The sequence below is a fragment of the Neofelis nebulosa genome, chromosome 5 (genome assembly GCF_028018385.1).
Source record: "Neofelis nebulosa isolate mNeoNeb1 chromosome 5, mNeoNeb1.pri, whole genome shotgun sequence".
In the NCBI taxonomy this organism is placed as follows: Eukaryota; Metazoa; Chordata; class Mammalia; order Carnivora; family Felidae; genus Neofelis; species Neofelis nebulosa.
In genome coordinates, this window is record NC_080786.1 from 95,970,853 (window position 1) to 95,993,459 (window position 22,607).

Sequence of the window (22,607 nt, forward strand, 5' to 3'; positions counted from 1 at the left end):
TGAATTCATTCCCTTTCTCTTACCATAGTCTGCTTGTAACCAGTGACATAATTTTGCAATATGGCTAGTTGAGGTTAAGGGTGCAGTCTATACCTATGAAACCATCTTTTTCCCTCTGTGAAATACTAACTAGGCTGCCCACAAATGGAAGTGACTACCTTGACCTCATTAGCCCTGCACTCCAAGCAGCTGAGCATTTTGCTTTCATTATTTTAATAATGTGATGATGATTATAAGATACAGCATGAACAGTACTGAATCTAGAAATTTCATTATTCCCATTAGTGATACAAATCAAGGGAAGTATGCAGAAGAGAGGGTGAATTTGAGTACTCACATGGAAATCGCAGATTGGGTGAATAGATTTGAGCACAGGTATGTGGTGTATTAGTGTGTGTGTGTGTGTGTGTGTGTGTGAGAGTGAGTGTGTGTGTGTGTGTGAGAGTGAGTGTGTGTGTGTGTGTGTGTGTGTGTGTGTGTGTGTGATGTGGGATGAGGGGAAAGGAAGCAGAAAGGTAGAGTATAAGCCCTGCTTTCTTTAGGCCTGAGTAAGATGTACTAAAACAGAGATAATTGCAGGTGTCAAAAGATAATGGGGTAAATTACATAATTCACTCCCTTCCTTTTTTGTATTTTTATATCCTTTAAATACCACTAAAGCAAATGATTTAGGAACAACTTGGCAAGAGAAGAAGAAACATGTAATGTGTTGCATATTGTATCCACTTCATTTTTGATCTTTTTGCCCTGAAAATTTATCAGAAAATATTGCACAGGTAATTGGATAAGCACACACACATATACACACTACTAGTACTGGAAAGTGTGTGTGTGTGTGTGTGTGTGTGTGTGTGTGTGTGTAAATGTGAGAGGGAGAAAGAGAGAGGGAGAGATTGATTCAACTTTTATTAGGAAGGCACAGATCAGAGAACCGGAAACAAAAAAGGAGACTAACTGGGCAAGATTCCTGCCCTCATGAAGAGTCATTCTAAAGGGGCACCTGGGTGACTCAGTTGGTTAAGCATGATCTCACTGTTGGTGAGTTCGAGCTCCACGTCCCATTCACGCTGACAGTGTGGAGGCTTCTCTCTCTCCCCCCCTCTCTCTTTGCCCCTCCCCTTTCTTTCCTAAGATAAATACATAAATAAACTTTAAAAAAGCATAAAGGGAGAGGTTAGACATAAGATAACTAAATGAGCAAATAAATCAATAAATAACAATCATATGTTAATAAAACCTGTGAAGCAATTTTAAATGTGAATGCTTTGAAAATAGTGGAATGGTGTGGGGAAGAAAGATACCATCACATAGGTTATTATGCATCGATAACAGGGGGCAAACTTTTCCTCGGATATCATGATTGTAGAAATTACCCCAGTTTGGGGGCACATCACAGGGCTGACTCTAGTATTGTGGAGGAGAAGGTTTTTTTCTGCCTTCATCTATTTAAAAAGGATTTAAGGCTCATCACACAAAAGGATACACCTATAAAGCTGCCCACTCACCCACAGCCTCTTGGAGTACAAGGCAAGATGTGATTATCCTTTCTACATCACCCACCTGGCTATGAACCTGCTGAACTGTTTCCATCCAGGACAGTTCTGTCTGCATTGTTTACAAATGGTGATGGGCAGAACACTCAGCCCCAGAAATCACTCACACCCAGGGATGATTCTGTCCTCTCCTACCTTACTCCAAGTCGCTTACCACTAGGATTGGGGCTGTCTGTGTGATTTTGAGACTTTATGTTCTACCTTACTCCAAGTCCCTTACCACTATGATTGGGGCTGTGTGATTTTAAGACTTTACAGTTTCCAGTTCAAGGCTCTTCAAAAACCTTGACCTCTTACTGCCTCAGTTACCTCAACTCCAGTGACCTTCTTTCCTTTTCCACTTTATTCCGCTAGCAACACAGCCACACTTGAAGACCAGCATCAGACACATTTCCCCTGGGACTCACCATCACTCTTACTTTCTAGCTCCCGTTCCATCTACTCTGATTTCCCCCCTGATCTGTTCTCCCTTGACCATTTCCTGTTCTCACAGTTCATGAGCTGCTTTGTCTCTTTACTCAACATGGACCCTACTGTTGGGCACTGCCGTTCTTCCTAAGCTGGTGTTCCCATGTTTTCCAACTTGTCCACCTTTGGGATCCTATACTTTATCTTTCTGTGTTCTGGGTGAGGGCTGCAGAGAGGATAAGGGTATTTTGTTTGTTTATTTCATTGGGTTTGCTCAATCTCATGTCTTAGCTCAGGCTACTGTAACAAAATACCACAAACCAAGTGGCTTATAAACAATAAAAATATTTTCTCATAGTTTTGGAGGCTGGGATGTTTGAGATCAAGTCACCAGCAGATTCAGTGTCTAGCAAAGTCCTGTTTCCTGATTCATAGATGGCTGTCTTCTGGCCATGAATTCATGTGGTAAAAGGAGTAAGGGAGCTCTCCAGAGTCTATTTTGTAAGGGCCCTAATCCCATTCATGAGGACTCTGCCCTCATGACTTCACTAAGTCGCAAATGCCCTACCTCTAGTACCATCACCCTGGGGAATAGGTTTCAACATATGAATTTTGGGAAGACACAAATATTTGGGCTATAACAACTTAGACATTATCTTTTTTAAAGATCATTGCAATAAATTTTTATATCATTCCTTTCCCTTTGATCACAGAGCTGGGCTGTTTTTTTCCACTATTTTTTTCTCTTATTCTGTTTGAGAGCACAAAACCATTGGATTCTGAACCATTTAGTGGCGTTCTGCTCCCCCTTTAAACTCTTTATATCCTCACCAGTTTTTTCTTTTCCTCTTGCTTTGGAGGCAAATTAATTTTTCCCATTTCTAAGATGAAATTCAACCTGTGCTCTTGCTCTGACCTTCTTATACCCCAACACACACACACACACACACACGCACGCACGCACGCACACACACACACACATACACACACACACACAGAGTTCTATATTAATTTTCATTATTCTCATAAGCTCAGAAGTATGACTTATTTTCCCTTTATGTATGAAAACAGATTCTATCCAACAAATAGTCTATATTAATAAGACTACAGCCCTCTCCTTCATCTCATGAACAGAATTTGTGAGATATTGGGGTGTGTGGGTGACTCAGTTTGTTAAGTGTCCAACTCTTGGTCTCGGCTCAGGTAATGATCTCACAGCCTGTGAGTTTGAGCCCCATGTCAGGCTGTGCACTGTCAGAATCCCACTTCTTGGGATTCTCTCTCTGTCCCTCTCTCTCTGCCCCTCCCTCACTCGTGCTCTCTCAAATAAATAAACCTAAAAACATTGCAAGATATTAGTTATACTCTCTTATTTCTTTTCCTCTCCATGATGGCATTCACCTCTTGAAATCTCTGGTTCACTTTATGGAATCTCGCTAAGCTACTGATAGAATTCTATTTATTTAGCAAATGTTTGATAACCACTCCCCAAGGTCCAGGTACCATTTTAGGTGCCCAGGCTACCATATGACCAGTACTGAGCAATCATGATACCTCTGTCCACAGCGATTGGTCCAAAGAGTCCAAATCTCAAGAAACTGAATGAGATGAGAGAGGAAGAAAGTGAGATTAAGAGATATTATATGAAATGAGACCCTGAATTCAGCTGTGCCTGAAGATCCACTCAGACATTTTAGTTAACTGAACCCATAAATGTCTTTCCTGTGTGAGTGACTCTGTGTTTAGATTCTGTCATTTACAACTGAAAGAGCCCTGAATAAAATAATATAGTTATTTGCATATATGTTTGTATTATCCTCTCCTATGCAATCATAAGGTGTTTGAGGAAAAAGACTTATTCATTGTGTATCCTCTAGAATGCTTGGTACACTGTAAGTGTCCAATAAATATTTATTGAATGAATCAATCAACTTAGAAAAGAGCTTAAATTTAGATTGATGCAGTCTTCAGACTTCTCTAGAGTGATCTGGACAATGAACAGCATCACATGGCAGGATTCTTAAACTTTCCCACCTCCACATGGGAATCCCTAGCTCTCGTCCAACCCTCCACACTTCCCCCATTGTCACTTTATCTGCACCGCCATTCCACTTTTGCTCAGAGAAGATAATAAATATACCTGGATGACTGTGTCCCTGTTGTCAGCAGTAAGAATCCCAGGCTCTGGATAAAACACAACTGAAGGGGGGTGGGGGAACAACCAAACTGTTGGCCCTTTGGTTTTCATTCTTTCTTGATCCAGGTCTAAGCTTCTCTTTGTAGGGAAAATGCTGAGACACTCCATTTAGAGACACATCCCTAAAACTGTAATAAGAACAAAACATTGGAGGAGATTATTATTTTCAATCCACACCCCCACACACCTACCAAAGGCATACCTCGAAGATGAAGGATCAAAAAGAAACACAGCAAATTTCCAGATACACATCTGCAAAGGAAGCTCACCCTGACTCACATAGTTACAGCTCTCTCTTTCTAGAACTATGGAGACAAGTACCTACAAAGACAAATCTTTTCATTTAGGAAAAGGTCCCCTGTGCACATCTGGAGTCAGGGGAGTCAAAAGGACCAAGAACTCTTCCCTGAAGCAGACAGAATGTGGGTGGAGGCAAACAGAATGATCCATTTAAACACTTAGCAGGATGGAAATCTTAGACAGTCAAAGCAACATCCTTATTAATTGCCAATTTTAGAGGCACTCTAGCATGCAACCACTTTCTCCTGTCTTATTTCTTTTTGAAAATACAAGAGGATTAGGATGTGAGGCTGGAGTAGGGGGTGGGGGCCAAGAAAGTCATCTCTTTTTCTCTGAGTGTGCCTTGTGTGTTTTAATTATCCCTCTAGAGATACTTCTTTGCATGGTTGTGCCTTCCATCTGTTGCTTGCAGTTTTGTTTCTGACAGTGGAGTTATATCATCAGTGGTCACCGGGCTTGTTTTGTGTTTTGAGGGGATGGGGGCAGTTAGCATGGCCAGCAAACTGGACATGCATTGCTCACCATTTGGAAAAGGCTAAACTGCTTGCCATTTCAAGGAGCCTAAGTTACATGAGTTTTTCCTACACCCTACTTCCTGGGGCACAGCTGATGCTGCTGAGGCTAGATCGCAGGGCTTTTCTGTGAAGACCATGCACCAGTTTGGTATTCATACATTTCTGCTTTGAAAAAGTAACAGGTTACTGCCAAGGCAACTGCAACAGTAACTAAGCCTGTTGAGTGGCAGAGTGCACTCTTAACAAGCATTCAGCTTACCTACATCACAAATATAAGTAGCAATTCTCTCTCTAATAACAAATTCTAAATATTCAACCTTCTACTTCTGCCTGTGGAGATGGAGATCTTTTTAAAATGTTGATGCACAGAAATTCCCCCAAACTCCTGCTGTGTTAAGAATTTAAATCATCCTTGATTCAGAACAGGGTGTGTTCTTTAAAAAGCAGTGCTTTCATCCTAACATATTTCCTCCCGTAATGTGGTGGAAGCAGAAAAGAGAGTTCTGTGAAATAATGTGTATTATTAAATGAAAATATGTAAAAGCTTACTTAAACATAGTTTGCTTCACTGGTAATCACTCAAGTGTTCTTGGTATGCCAGCACATGAGCTTTCCAATGTCACAGAATTGTAAGGAGGCAAACAAGAAGGTAAACTCATGTAACAGAGTTAGGATTTAGAGATATGAGCTCATAATGTTTAATTTTTAAGTATGCCCAAGTTATATTTTCATTTTGTTTTTATTCTAATTATGAAATAAGACAAAAACACCCTAGAACAAAGCAGCTAGAAAACAATCTTTCATCCATCCAGGCATTGGTTAAGTCACCCTTCTTTGTGTGTTGGCAGATTTCTTTCTAGTCATTTTTTTCTTGTGCTTCGTTTTTAAATTTGCTTGTTTATTTATTTTGAGAGAGATGGAGACAGCACGAGTTGGGGAGGGGCAGAGAGAAAGGGAGAGAGAGAGAGATAATCCCAAGCAGGCTGGCACTGTCAGCACAGAGCCAAGTGCGGGGCTTGAACCCACAAACTGTGAGATCGTGACCTCAGCCAAAACCAAGGGTCAGGCACTTAACTGACTGCACCACCCAGGCACCCCTTTTCTAGCAGTCTTATGTTCATAAGTGCATCAAATACTTTGGACTGAAATGCTAGCTCTGTAATGACATGATTCACATTATTCCCATGTCCTCATTAAAGTCTTGGCTTTGGTCCTGTCCATCTAGAATCTGACACTGGGTCCTCCTGTTCTTTATCCCATTTCTAATCTCCATCTCTAAGTCACAATTCAGGAAATAATAAGTAATGAATAACAGAACTTCTCCGTATTGAGTCAAGGGGACTCAAGTGGGGCAAACACTGCCAGGGGAGTGAGACTACCATCTCAGATCCCTGCCTAACGGCTTTCTCTTAGTCACTTGGGTCCAAGCAGAGACGGCTAAGGACCATCTGGTGCCCAGCCTCTCTCAGATGGTTACAGTGAATAGATGGACAACACCTGAGCTGTCCTAATATTCATGCCATTTGGTACCACTTCCCATCAAGCTGGGGTTTTCAAGCTTTCCCCGTCATCTTCCTCTGTTCCTGGTCTGGTTCAGAGACTTTCTCCACAGGACCTCCATATGCCTGTATCTGTCTGCTCAGGCTGCCATAACAAAATACCATAGACTGGGCAGCTTGAACAACAGAAATTTATTTTCTCAGTTCTGGAGGCTAGAATCCTAGACAGAAGTGCCAGTTGATTGGGTTCTTGATGAGAGCTCTCTTCCTGGCTTATAGATGGATATCTTCTTGCTATGTCCTCACATGGCCTTTCTTTGGTGTGCATGCACAGAGAGAAAGAGAGAACACTCCATTATCTCTTTTCATATGGTGTTTTAGTCAGCGTTCTCCAGAGAAATGGAACCAACAGGAGATATATCCATATTTATATCTCCATATATCTATATATAGATATATCCATATCTATTTATTGAATAGATATTCAATATTTGTATCCATATCCATGCCTGTATATTTACATTCAGTTTATAACAATATCCTTCTCCTACTATTATTTTGCCCTGATTTAAGGAAATGAAATTTGGGAATAGTATAGGAGAGCATTGGGCAAGTGAGCAAGGAAAATATAGTAAGAGAACAAGAAAAGAGCTAATTTCATAATTGATGAAAGCTGAATTACCAATGACTAAGGAGATAAGAGGCAAGAAATTGAAGAAAGTTTACTTGCTCACTGTATTTTGTGAGCTGTGGAATCAGTGAGATGGGTAAGTAGTACAGCCAAGTAACTGTGAAGACAGACCTGACATTAAAAAAATAAAAACTCAATTTCTAGTGATCTAGATGTAGTTCAGCAATGGTCAGTGGCTTGGGTATAAAATAGTTGATGACAGTATTAGGTGGGACACGATGAGTAGACAGTGGAGACCAACTGTTGGAAAAATTATTCCTGTGGTAAGAACAATAGAAAATTTGTCTTGATAGAGTTGAGGGTATTTACTAGAGAGATAGTGGAGGGATTAATTAATGATTGGGGCACCTGGGTGGCTCAGTCCATTAAGCGGCTGGTTCTGGTTTCCAGATCAGGTCATGATCTCACTGTTTTGTGAGTTTGAGCCCTGAGTCTGGCTCTGCTCACTGAGCATCTGGAGCCTGCTTAGGATTCTCCCTCTCGCCCTCTCTCTCTGCCCCTACCCCACTGGAGCTCTCTCTGTTTGCTCCAAATAAATAAACTAAAAAGAAAAGATAAAAGACCACATGAACAAAGGAAACTTTATAGTGATTAAAACCGATTTTTCTCAGGAAGACAGTTTGATAATATAAATTGTATGGCTTAAAATTGCTGGATGGAGACCATCAGGTGGAATTATAGGCACAGAGATGAGAAAAGATTAGGAGCTAGGGGCCATTTCCAGTGTACATGATCACACCTCACCTGTAGTCTCTTCTCCTTACAGCTTCTTACAGCTGTGTTTGACTGGACCACTTGAAAATTCCAAACAACACAGGGCATGGGTATATTACTGGTTTGAAGGATTATTTTAGACACGGTAAAAATTCTCTCAGAAGGATACAAAAAAAGAGATTTCTCTTAAGGATACACACGTGTTTTTCTCATGGGCAAATCAGGATTGCAAAAAGAAGTGATATAAGAAACTTTTAAAATATATAATGGTGCAGTTGTATGAACATTTCCTAATACCAGACTATTAAATGATAAAATGAAATTGTTTGACATATTAAAGGATTAAAATAAGTTTCTGTTTTGGTTTATAATAGGGTCTGATTATCAGACTCTAGTATGATGACCTCAGTGGTGAAAAGTCATGACTGGCAGAGTCTGTTAGCTGGCCTCAATCTCTCTTCTCCCTATCCTTAGTATTAGATCCTTTGATTTTAGGTGGGTATGTGATTGTTATAACAATATTCTATTTCCCAGCCACACTCTCTTCTCAAGGCTTTTGTGACCCTGCAAGTAAATTCTAATCAGTAAAAGGTAAGCCAGAAAATCATGGCAACTTCTTAGAGCATCCCTTAAAAGGCAGCTGGTGCATTTTCCTTTGGCCTCTTGCCCCTTCTTTATATCCCCTATTTAGTGTTGATTGGAATGTGAGTTCATTGGGTAACAGTGACCATATTGGACTGTGATGGGACCTTGAGAATGGAGGCCACACATAACAGAACAGTAAGATAGAAGGAACTTGGACACAGGACCTTGGGGATCTAAGTTGCCTGACAAGCCTAACATGCCTCCAGACTCTTCCATCACAGGGAAATAAGCTTCTGTTTACATCTCTTTGACTCAACATGGAGACCAGTACTAACTGAAACACCAGGCTCCATCACAAAGGTGAGCTATTGATTTCTCCATCTTCTAAAACCATAAGACTGATAGAATTGGGTTGAGAGCTCGTCACCTTCCAGTGATGAGCTAGAAACAGAAGAAAACTGCCCAAATGAATCTGGATAGAAAAATAAAACAAAACAAAACAAAAAAACCCAAAAAAACAAAACAAAAAAATCACCTTCTCACTTTTGTTATCTGCCCCCTGGATCAGAAACAAAATTTGTGTCAGACAACTAAGTGGTTCCTGTAACTAAACAGATGCTGGTTCAGGCAGGCAGCCAAATGCTCTCCTTTTCTCTTACCACTTTATATTTGTCCCTCCTTCATCCAGTTTGGGACAATATCTTCCAGAAAATGAACACATGAGATGCACTGGAAGACAAGCTGTAATGCATTGTATTTTGGGATGTGTAGTTACTACAAGTAAAGAGCTAGGTTTGGGAGTGGTGCAGAGGCAAAAACACAAAAACAAAAACCTATCAGCAGATACTGGGGACTAGTTTCTCCGTGTATTCCATCTGTTCTTTGTGTCAGACAATCAGGCACTTGAGATAAGATACTATCCTGTTTCAGTCCAGTAGAGCTACACAGAACAAAAGATTAGAAGACATCAGGAATGAGACTAAGGGTTGTGGATATCAACTTACTACTTGTCAATGAATCTAAAAATATTTGACCACCCAAGTGAATACAAAGTAATGACAAAGGCAATCTACACACCATATCTATTAATAAACGCTAAACCTGAATTAATTTGCCCTCGACCTGAGGTTGACTTAATATAAATACAAAGAGATTAAAGAAAAGACACAGTCTAGGGAATAATACAAATTTACAGAAGAAAATGTTAGCTTGAGACAGGAGAGTAGACCTCTAATAACCATTAATGATAGGCACAGAGTCAACTTAAGAAAATTCCTTTTTCTTTCAATAATACACAAGAGCACATGGTCTTTATGGAGAGAAAATGGCAATTAGAAGAGAATAGGTTGAGAGAAAAAGACATGTTATTTGACAAAAACTGATGGAGAACTCGAGGATTGATTTTTAAAAAACTTAGAAAAGTTGGATTTAAAATCTGAACTGGGTAATTTAAAATGAGTTGTTAAAAAGTCAAGTTAATGATACAGTAATTTAACTTGAGGAACTCTCACATAATGTGCTTAACAAAATAGGAGAAACAAAATGGAAGAAATAAAAGCAAATTTGGGGTGGGAGAAGGAAATATGTGAAATAATCCCATAGTTAAAGAAGGCAAAGAGTGCTGTCTCTTACCCTGGCTAACAACTAAGTGTGTTCATTAGGAAACAAAACAAACAAAAACAAAACAAAACAACTAACTAAAAAAGTTTGAATAGAGGCAATAACTAAAGATATAATGGAAATAAACTTTTGTCTTATTTGAAATAAATAAGACATATGAAATAAAGCTTTCTCTGAAATCTTAAAAATGACCTGAGAAAACAGATAAAGTGATTGTCGTAATACATCAAAATCAGTCTGAAGACATTCTTGTCTAGAAATACACTGAAAAGATCTGTAAGTGACAAAACTAGGAAAAAATAAATTTTATGAACAGCCAGGAATGCTGATTGCTAACTGCCTACTCTGCAACACCAAAGACCAATGGAGAATGGAACAACGTCCACAACATACCTAGTGGGGAGTAACATTTCAGAGTATGTTTATTCCTTCACAGATTTTTTTCCCCATGAAGTGTTTTTAAAAATATATTCTTAAATATTCATTGGCTTACAAAATTTAGTATCTACTTATCAATTTAAGCCACTTTAAAATATGCAACAACTGAGATGCCTGGGTGGTTGAGTATCTGGCCAGTCGGTCAGATGTCTGGCTTTTGGTTTCAGCTCAGGTCATGATCTCGGGGTTAACAAGTTCGAGCCCCAAATCGAACTTGCGCTATCAGTGCAGAGCCTGCTTGGGATTCTCTTTCCCTTTCTGCTTCTCTGTCCTTCCCATGCTCTCTCAAAATAAATAAATAGACTTTAAAAAAATTAAAAAATGCCTACTTCTTCCTTACTAAAAATAATTAAAAAAATAAAATATACAACAACTGATCAAGAGATAAAACAAAACTAAGAAATCCATCATGGGGAAGTTACACATAAAATAGATTGGTAGGGAACATTAAAAACATTTCAAGACAGAGCTAAATGATTAAAGTAAACTCTGTTACAAAACTGAAGTCAAATATCTATAATAATGAACTAAAAGAAGTATGATATAAAATCATGGTTTAATAAAACATAGTATTCCATATCTAAAACCTGGAGTTATATAAAGAACCAGAAATGGAAGAACACAGTGCAAAGAAACTGAAATGCCTAATTTTAAAATAGAGTGACTCCAGAACACTAATTATTAGCTTAGATACTTCAAGAGATGGATCACTGTAGGGAAAGAGTAAAAACCTTCATGGGACTACTACCACTGCAGGATCATAGGATAGCAGTTCTCTCTGGAGTGTGGACCTGAGCTTTGGTTTTATCTGTAGTAGTTTATTTCTTTAAGAGAGAAAAAGATCTGAAACATGTAATGTTAATGTTAACATCTATTAAATCTACAACATTGGTGTCTGTTGTTGGTTATTTTGTAGTCTCTAGTTTTCCGTGTTTGTAATATAGTACATTTTGAAAGACTACTTTTGGGTGCTTAAAGATAATCACAAAGTAGAATTTAAAACAAAACATGTACTGGTATATCAACCACAGAAGAAAAGAGCAAACTGTGTACCTTGAGAGACTATATAGTGTAGGAAAATGCAGAAAATGTGGAAAGAATCAGAAAAATATCCAAACCAAAAATGACAAAAGTAGGACTATGGATCCTTTACAAAGATTGCTGTAAACTGTTTCAACCCCTCTATTAAATAGGTAGTAATAATGATAATGATATTGAATGTGTATTCTTAGTATGTGCCTGGCACTATGCTATATGCTATCCTACATTCCTTAAATGTTTTATGTCCATTAATCCTCATGATGACTTCATGAATCAAATATTATTATCTGAAGTCTCATAGATTGAATTGATAAAAATAGTTCGACCAAGAGATACATCTTTGTAAAAAGACAAAAAAAGTTAAAGATGGATGTTTTTCTTACCACAAAACAAAACAAAAAAATATTGTTAAATATTAACATCAGACAAGATAGAATTAAAGACAAAAATTATTAATTGCTGTCTAAAGATTAATTTTATATTCAGAAAAGGGAGCTTCCATAATGAATATGTAAGAATTTTAAGACTTTATATATCTGAATATGCTAACATTTGAGTAATTGACCAAAATTATTAGAAATACAAGGAATATTATTTCGAATGCAGTGTCTTCACACATTTCTGGATCAAGAAGACAAAAAGAAAATAATGACATAGAAAAACATTGTTCAACTTAGAATTTATGGATGGGCTTCTTGTGTTGTTAGAAATCTTAGAACACTATGCAAATAATTGTTAGTATGTATGTGTGTGAACTCTTTTAGAAACATAGTACTTCCATCATATCCTCCAAAGAAGTCCATGACTCTCTCCAGAATGTATGTGTGTGTGTGTGTGTGTGTGTGTATCTTTACACTTTATAATAAGAGACCACATTAAAAAAAATAATCCATGAAATATCAAAAAAAAATGTGTACAAAGTCCTAAGTGGAAAATGTCTAGAGTTATACTTGAAATTACTTTTGTGATATCTGACTCTCTTACTAGGTTTCACATTCTATGATAATAGGGACATAAATGTCTTATTTTCTGATTCTCCACTCAGTATAATAGGTGGCATATGGACTAGGCTCAGTAAATATCAATTGAATTGATTAACAGAGCCATCAGTAACCTTGGGAGAAGTTAGTATTTTGTCAAAGAATTAGTTCCCCAAATAGTTCTAGATCCAGAATATTTTTTAAGTTTATTTATTTATTTTGAGAGAGAGAGAGAGAGTGAGAGTAGGGGAGGAGCAAAGATAGAAAGAGAGAGAATCCTAAGCAGGCTCCACACTGCCAGCACAGAGCCCAATGCAGGGCTGGAACTCACAAACCATGAGATGGTGACCTGAGTAGAAACCAAGAGTGGGACACTTAACCAACTGAGCCACCAGGAGCCCCTAGAAAAAATTTTTTAACGTTTATTTATTTTGAGAGAGAGAACACGAGTGGGAGAGAGGCAAAGAGAGAGGGAGACAGAGGAGTGGGCTCTGCACTGACAACAGCAAGCAAGCCCGATGTGGTACCCGAACTCACAAACTGTGACATCATGACCTGAACTGAAGTCATTCATACGACCAACTGACTGAGCCCCCTGGGCGCCCTCAGAAAATTTTATAGGTAAATTCTAACAGATGTCAAAGATTAGTTGCTTATAACATTTTAACTTTTTCATAGTATAGAAAAACAACCAAAACAAGAAATAAAACTACTCAGTTTCAAAAATACTAAACTCAGAAACTAAAACCTGAACAAAACAGCTATAAAAATCCAATGCACTTGTATCACCTCTCTGTACGTGTATGTGTGGGTGCACATATACATATATGATAGATGTACATGAGATATCCAATAGATGCAATAACATATGAAAATTATACCATAACAATATACTAAGATTTATAAAGTTTATATATATAATTTAATTCAGGAATACAACTATGGTTTACTGTGAAAGAATCTACTAAATTATATTCCTTTATTCTTTTCCGCTCTTTTTCCATTATTAAGAAATATCAATACATCAAACAAAATAATGGTCATTTTTATAGATGCCAAAAGAGTAATTGAGTTAAAATTTTACATGCACCATGATGGACAGTATTTTAGTGTCCTAGGGAAAGAAAGATGTTCTTTCAACCTGATAAAGAATGACCATCTGAAACCATCAGCCTGGTCAGTGTTTTTCATATGTAAGAGGAATAACACTGGAAGCACCAGAAGTATAAACATTAAAATCAAGATCAAAAACTCTATTTATTTATTTATAACTATTGAAAGTAAGCTAGATCTGCTGTTGACACGCATAGGGAGATAGGGAGAATTTCCACAAGTCAAAAAATAATAAGTTAGCAATGAAAGAATTTTTAAAAAATTCTAGATCAGGGCAAAATGAAAGTTTAATTTAATAAAACAGTCTGCAAGAAAGCTATAACAATGAGCCTTTATGTACTAAATATCAAAACCTGCAAGAAGAGAAGTCAACAAGTTACCAGATATAAAATGAATAGACAAAGATTAGTATGTTTTCTATAAACCTGTCAAAGATTATAAGAGGGAATAGATTCAATGAAGAATAAAAATATATAAACTATCTAGATTAGGAAATCTGTGAAACATGACTAAAAATGAATAGAAATTCAGAATGTAAATTTCCTCATATTATTTTCTAGGCTTAATATAATTTCAAGCAAGCGGGTAGTTACACTTGAATGTAACTACCCTTTAAACCTCTCATTCCTTTTGAGAAATGTATTCTAATAGTGAGAAGTATAGTAGAAGATTCAGAAAACAGGTTACGTATCTTTTATTCACTTTTTAAAAGGTTTATAAACAGCCAATTTCCCCCACAAAAATAACAGAGAAAATGTGGTACAATGATATGACAAAATCATGTTTATGAAGAGCAGGAGTCAAGAAAGTGCTCAAAAGCTATTAAAAACAAAAAAAAAGTGCATCAAACTTTATATTCTATTTTACTTGTATAAATTTTTTAAAGATACTGTATTTTTTTTTTTTTTTAGTTTTGATTTTTAAGTAACCTCTACACTCACAGGGTCATGGGTGGGAGGGGCAAAGTCACAATGCCGAGATCAAGAGTCATATTGTCCACCATCTGAGCCAGCCAGGTGCCCTGCTTTTTAAATATTTACATAATGTTGTGAAAAATAAGCTATAATTCAGTATATGAGAGATATATATTTAAGAGGGTAAATAATACATTAACTTTATTTTCCATATACATAGTTTTTCTTTTTTTTTTGTTAAAACAGTGAATATACATTTCACAGTGCAAAAAGATAACGGATTCATATATTGTAGTTATAATTAATTTGGTACCTTTGCCATGAAATGTTTTTTGTATGTGCAGATTTAAATTGAAACCTATAATATATTTTTAAAAGATTTTTGGGAGTCAGAATGGAAATTGAAGATTTTAAAGATGAATTTAGAAGTTTGTCTTGTAAAAGCAACAAATTGACATGGTCTTTTTATCAACAAAGAATAAAAACCAGAAACAAAAATGAAGACTAGCTTGAACAAAGGAAAAGAAAAGAACAGTGTCTTATTTAAAACCCCCCAAAATTTGAAAGCATAATTGTCTCCATAAGAGTTCAAATGCTGATATTATACATTAAAGCAATTTAGGAATGTTTACACCAATATTCTCCAGGCTTATAAACCAATTTAGCATTGTCTTATATTCAGATTGCATGGAAAGTCAGTTTTCCATCTTTAAGAATATAAAAACGAGGGCGAGTAATAGATCGAGAGTTTTATGCTTATGAGAATAAACTGTGATTGTTTACTGTGCTTTAACAATGATGAAATCACTAAAGGCTTCATAGCAGGACCCAAAACCCTGGGGAAGCCATTAAGAATTCAATATTAACAGTTCATGGAGGAAAATGGATTCCACTTACTAAAATGATTTTAAATGTTTTCTGTAAAAATGCAAATATTGCAGCTCTGTAAAGTTGGACATTTTAAATAGGTTTTATTTGAATCTTTGTTCTTACATACAGGCTGTGTTATTCCCAGTGGAATCCAAAGATTATAATGTCTAGTTAATGGTGGACATGTAATGAACTTTGGATAAGTAAGGAAAGAAGGAGTTCCTTCAAGTTGAAAGGAAGTGGGCCATCAAAGCCATTTCCAAACACCCTAGAAATGTTTAATAGTTTCTGGCACCTAAAAGTATGCAACAGATAGTGCTTTGGTCATAATTGGAATATTTCTGATTCTCCACCCAGCCCCATATCTCCTTCAATGTCTTATTCTGTCCAGATATTGTAATGCCCCCGGGCAAACAGAAGAAATTAGTATAACCCTGACTGAGCTCAACTTTTGCCATAATCCTCCAGAATTCTCTACTTGTACCCTCAGGGGAGGGGGAAGGGGAGGGGGAACAAGAAAGGTGGAAGCTAATAACTGATAAAAGGAAAGGCAAGCACTTTCATCTGGGAATAATTAATCTATGCTTAGAAAAGACAGTCAAATGTTGCTTTGCTTCATTTGATTTTTATTCACTTCATAATGACAGTTAAGTGAGGAAAATGCCAGGTCCTGAAATTGCTCTTGGTTTAGGTTTTGGGGAGCTTTCTTTTTTGCAAACAGCTTGTCAGAGCGTAACAAAAATGGAGAGCTTGTTTTTCTGGGATGAGGAAAAAAGCAGCATTCAGAAACGGACTAGTGATTTCTGTGCCAGCATTTATTGCTAGTTTTGTAATTGTATTAGTTCTTAATTAAAGCTAAATGGAGATCTTTCTTGAAAATGTTACCCATTTTTCTTTGGTTTTGAATTTTACCCATTATACAGAATTTTCTCGTTCTTACTTAGAGTAAACATAAAAGTTGAATAAGCTGAAAACATCCCTCTTAGATCAAGTGAGGGTTCAAAAAAAGAAAATAAACAGGAAATCGGGAATCATTTTGTTTTCTCTCTGGCTATGCCCCTCTCAACTTGTCTGTGTGTCTGTCTTTCTGCTTAGTTGAGTATGGTAGTGTGCAGATGTGTATCTGTTTTTGTCCCTTCTTCCACCTTGGTGTCTTTTCTCCAGAAGCCCCCGCTCCCATCATTTCTTCTCCCAGAATGAGGGTAGAATGGTGAATTTACTTTGGCTTCCAGATTCATTGCTGAAAACACTGCATTGAGCCTGGCTCAGATAGTGTATCTGGCCTGGAACCCCCACCCCCTCACAGTTGGTGAATTAGACCCCACACAGACCTGCTGTAACCTGAAATTCCCACCCCGCAGATGCCCTCAGGGACCTTGCCTCCTGCTGAAGAGCTTAGTGTTCCAGAACATTACATTCCACAGGACAGGCCAAGGATGGAAGCATTGATTTTCAGTGGTAACATGCCAGTGCAGTCTCCTCTGTGTTGTCCTGTGTCCTGTTCTGTCTCAAGGCCAGAAAAGGAAAAGAAAAAGTTTCAGACTTGACAGGAGGGGGGGATATAAAGAGCCCCCATTTTTTTAAATTTAACCCCCAAGAAGGGAAAATAAATTCTGTAGAATTAACTCACATCAAGAAAAACATGATTAAAATAACCTGGTGTGAATATTCATCCACGGCTTGACAGAAGAGCGGGAGTAAGAGGACTGACTGTAGTGTGTTGCTAACAGAGATCTCTTTCTGAGAATTGCATTTTAAAAGAATTTGTGATGAAGTCTGTTGGCCAAAACTGTGGGAGACTTTTTGTTGTTGTTGTTTCTCTTTTTCTTTAATCTTGGCATTTTGGATGCCCAGCTTCCTGCTGAAATGCATTTCTCTCTAATCACAACAATCCCAGGTGGTTTGCCTCCCTCACACCAGGCCCTTAGAGGCTGACTCACTACAGAGGGCAAGAAACATATTATCCTGACAAGTGATTGTCCTTTGTACCGCAGTTTCTGTCCATATGGTGAAAATCATGCTTAACGTGTTATTAATTATTCTTCTGTCTCTGGTCTTTAAAGAACAACCATACATTGTTTGACCACATCATTTTCCCTATTGCAAGAGTGTTTTCTTCTCTCAGACTACGACTATCACCTTCTAAAAGCACTTGTCCAAGTGAATTCTCTGTGATGATAAAATGTTCCATATCTGCACTGTCTACTGTAATAGCCACTAGCCATACGTGCACATGGCTAGTGGCGACTATATCAGAAAGCGGAGCCAAACCTCTGATGGTGTTAGCAGAGAGTTCCAAAGTACACAACTGTTTCAAAACCCCAAACCATCAAGGAATGTAAATATGTAAGTCTGTACACACACACACACACACACACACACACACACACACACACACACTTTCCTTCTGTAACAATACTTTCTTTTGGGTTTTCTAATCATTCTAAATCATTCATCATTATTTGTCATCAAATCTCAGCCTCACTAGAGAGCCATTATAGTTGCAGAGGACTCAAGAAGGTAAAATGTGACATTATTTTTTAACTTTCCTGTTCTCTGAGTAGCTAGCATACAGGTACTGGGAAGCACAATTACACCTCATACCAAAATGATTGTTCATTGAACAGGAACAGTCATTTCTGATGTGAATTTTTCATGGAGATTTTCAACAAATCTGAGCCAACCACACTTTCTATTCTTTAGCTACCATTACCAATGTTTAAAATGAATTAAAGTCAATAAAATTGCCATTGTTGTTTATATATGTCAATCTATGCTTAATGAGAAGGTTTAAGGTATTTGTAGCCTGTAACATGGAAAGAGATCATTTCTGTCTGATCAGTGAAATGAAACTTATAAATTGTGCATTTAAAGGTGATTATAGTAATAAAATAATAGTGATTATTATCATTACTGCTACTAGTACTTATTGAGTATCTATCATAGCCAGGCAAGGTCTTAAATGTTTAACTTTATATATCTTACTCAATTTGGTCCACACAAGAAGCCTAAGAGAGAAGTACAATTTTTATACTCTTTGTACATACAAATGAGATAAAAAGAAGGTAAGTAACTTTCCCAACCTTTGCCTAAGTGGACATTCAAATGCCCACAGTCTAACCACAGAGTTTAAGCTCATAATTAGTATTGAGTCCACCTCATGCATGGGAAAAGCAATAAACCAGATGACTAAAATGTTGTTTTCAACAACATACAAACATGAGCCTCAGCAAAGAAAAATTCTAACCACTAATTCTTGTCATATTAGTTATTACTCAGCAAAGAAAAATTCTGATAACTAATTCTGGTCATATTAGTTATTACAGTATTAATGGCTTCAAAAAGTTAGGACTTATACTGGTAACTACATTTGTGTACTTACTGGACTTCAAGATAAAAAGCTTCTGCACAGCAACTGAAACAGCAAAACTAAAAGGCAACCTTAGGAATGGGAGAAGATATTTGCAAATGACATATCAGATTAAGGGTTAGTATCCAAAATCTATAAAGAACTTATCAAACCCAATGCCCAAAAAATAAATAGTCCAGTTAAGAAATGGACAGATGATATGAATAGAGATTTTTTTGAAACAAGACATCCAGACAGCTAGCAGACACTGAAAAGATACTCAGCATCACTTATCATCAGGGAAATACAAATCAAAACCACAGTGAGATACCACCTCACACCTCACACCAGTTAGAATGGCTAAAATTAATATCATAAGAAATAAGAGGTGTTGGCAAGGGTGCAGAGAAAGGGGAACCCTCTTGCACTGTTGGTGGGAGTGCACACTGGTGCGACCCCTCGAGAAAAGAGTGGGGAGTTTCCTCCAAAAGTTAAAAATAGGACTATTCTATGGCCCAGCAATTATACTACCAGGTATTTACCCAAAGGATACAAAAATATAGATCTGAAGGGACACATGCATGCCAGTGTTTATAGCAGCGTTATCAATATGAGTCAAACCATGGAAAGATCCCAAATGTCCATCATCTGATGAATGGATGAAGAAGAGGTGGTGTGTGTGTGTGTGTGTGTGTGTGTGTGTGTGTGTACACACACAATGGAATATTACTGAGCAATCAAAAAGAATGAAATCTTGCCATTTGTAACGATGTCAGTGAAGCTAGAGTGTATTAGGCTAAGCAAACAAGTCAGAGAAAGACAAATACCATATGATTTCACTCATATGTGGAATTTAAGAAACAAAACAGATGAACATAGGGGAAAGAGAGACACAAACTATAAAACAGACTTTTAACTATAGAGAACAAACTAAGAGTTACTGGAGGGAGGTGGGAGGGAGATGGGGTAAATGGGTGACAGGTATGAAGGAGGACACTTGTCGAGATGAGCACTTGGTGTTGTATGTAAGTCATGAATCAATGAATTCTACACCTGAAACTAATATTATACTCTATGTTAACTAACTGAAATTTAAATCAACACTTGAAAAAAAATAGTACACTTATTGACCAGAGTAATTAGTTGCTGAAAGTGACAATAAAGTAGTTGTCAAATACTGTAAGGCAAGCCAGTCTTCTCTTGATTGATATTAGTTATGTTAGTATTCATCCAAGATTTTTAAAGAATACATTGAGAAAAAATTACATTGTATTTCTACATTTTGCTAACTATCCTATTATAAATATATTTATAAAATATTTATATCTTATTATAAATAAGAGATACACTAAGTTCCCTCTCTTCTGGATACATTTTCTGGCATTGGTATTCATTGACTTGTGAAGTCTGTCTGTTTATTGTGGTAAGAGTACTTAACACCTGCTTTTTGAATAGATTTTTAAATACACAATGCAGTATTGGGAACTAGGTAGTGTTATAGAGAGGATCTCTAGAATTTGATTATCTTGCAGAGTTGAAACTTTATATATACCCTGTAAACAACAACTCTCCGTTTTCCTCTCCCAAAAGGCCTTGCAACATGACAGGGTTTCTTTCTTTTTTTAAGGTTGAATAATATTCCATGTTATGTATGTACCATATTTTCTTATTTCTTTTAATTTTCTTAATGTTTATTCTCGAGAGAGAGAGAGAGAGAGATGGACAGAGCATGAGCAGGGGAGGGACAGAGAGGGAGAGGGAGACACAGATTCTAGGCTCTGAGCTGTCAGCACAGAGCCCCATGTGGAGCTTGAACTCACGAACTGTGAGATCATGACCTGAGCGGAAATTGGACACTTAACCATCTAAGCCACTCAGGTGCCCCTGTACCATATTTTCTTTATCTGTTCATCTCTCAATGGACATTTAGATTGTTTCCATATCTTAGCTACTGTAAATACTGCAGTGGACAAAGTCTGTCAAACTAAATAATTTGTTTCTCTCTTTTTTGACTAGTCTCTGGTTTTCTTTTTAATTGGACCTTCTTTCATATAACATTTCCTACAACTACCTAATGATTTATACTACCTGGTGAAAATGGCTACTTTTGACTCCAAGCTCAGATGTTGCCTTTTTCCAGCTTAGATGATGCATGCTCGCCTTCTACTCTGGTCGATACTCTTCGACTCTGGTCGATACTCTTGTATCTTCTGTAACCCCTGTTCCTGCCACCTCTTCTGGGTAGAACTTTGAAAGGGGGCTGCCCAGATGAGCTTGTTTTTGGGAAATTTGACTGTACGCGGTTAAAGATATAGGACTAGGAGTAATTAGGGGTAAGAATCTCAGTTCTTTTCCTTTCAGCCTAGAACAGGGAAACATCAGAGTTTGAAATCACCTCAAAGATCATCCTGAATCTCTTTTGCCAGGATTACTCATCTGTTTAAACATCTTCAATGACAGAGAAAATCTGGTACTGCATCAAGAAGCTGACTTTGTTTTTCATCAGCTCCAATCATTAGAATGCTTTCTTAAATAAAATGTTCATTATTAACTATTCCAAGTTGAATCTAATTCCTATCTTTCAGGTTAAAAGTAAGTCTAATATGTTTCTTATATGACAGCTTATGAAATTTTGCCAAGAGTTCTGATGTATCCCTTAACTCTTTTCTTCTCCAAGTTAAGTATACTTTTTTTTTCTTTATCAAGTGTTCTTTATCTTCAGGATATCCATGCACTTCCCTTTCCTGAATTGTCTCCCCTGAGTTAATTCAGTTGATGTCTCATTTGCTGCTTAGAAAGAAACGTATGATGTAGCAACATTTGATCAACCAGAGTAGGCTGGGAAGTCTTCCTCCTCTGTCTTGTATGCGCTCTCTCTAATTATGAATCTTTAGGTCAACTGAATGAACATTCATGTGGCTTTTTGAAGTCTTCCAGAGTCTCTTTATCAGTTTCCCAATCATTACAATTCTGACAGCCACTTGGGTGTCAGAAAAATAAAAATACCACAAATGGTGGTGTTTCTTTTGTTCTCATAAATGTTCCTGGTTTCTAAGTCCTTGACTACGAGTTCCTTGTTGAGGCCTAAATATCTTATTGATACAGGTTGCAGGTTTTTGTGTGTGTGTGCTGGTTAAGAGAAGTCCTAGAATGAGACCTACCATTTGCTAGTAATGTAAACAGGCAAATTGCTTAAGCTAAGTTTCTGTTTTTTCCCTCTGCAAAGTGGGATAATGATTACATCTATTTTATAAGGCCATTAGAGTCAAATGAAACAGTATACGAACTACCTAGTGTGGTGCTCATGTTAGTGATGAGTAAGCTATGAACTCACTTGGAATCCTCATAGAAGAAGCACATGATTTAGTCAGACTTCTAATCACTGCAGTTTGGATTATGACCTCACTTTTTGCACAAAATGAGATCTAAAGAATTAAAAAAATGCTTTGATGGTCATTTTGTAGTTGATAGCTTATCATGGTGAATGCAGCCTGAAAGAGGTCTTCCCAAGACTACTGCAGGGACTGTCACACCCTATCATACTTGTCCTTGAGTTGACTTCATGGTCTTTTGGTTCATACCTTAGTCACTCACTTTCCCAGTTCCAGTTTTCCAAGAAAGGAAATGAGCCACACATGCCTGATCCCAACTACAATAATGGGGGCCCATACTGGGCGCAATCATCTGTTAGGAGTGAGCCTAGGCCAGCCCTCAGTAGAGAAGATGACATCATGAAGTAAGAGCTGTGTGTGGAGCAACTGTCCTCAGAATGGTTGGGGAGGAGGGAGTTGGACAGTGGTTGATTTGTCTAGTATGGTAG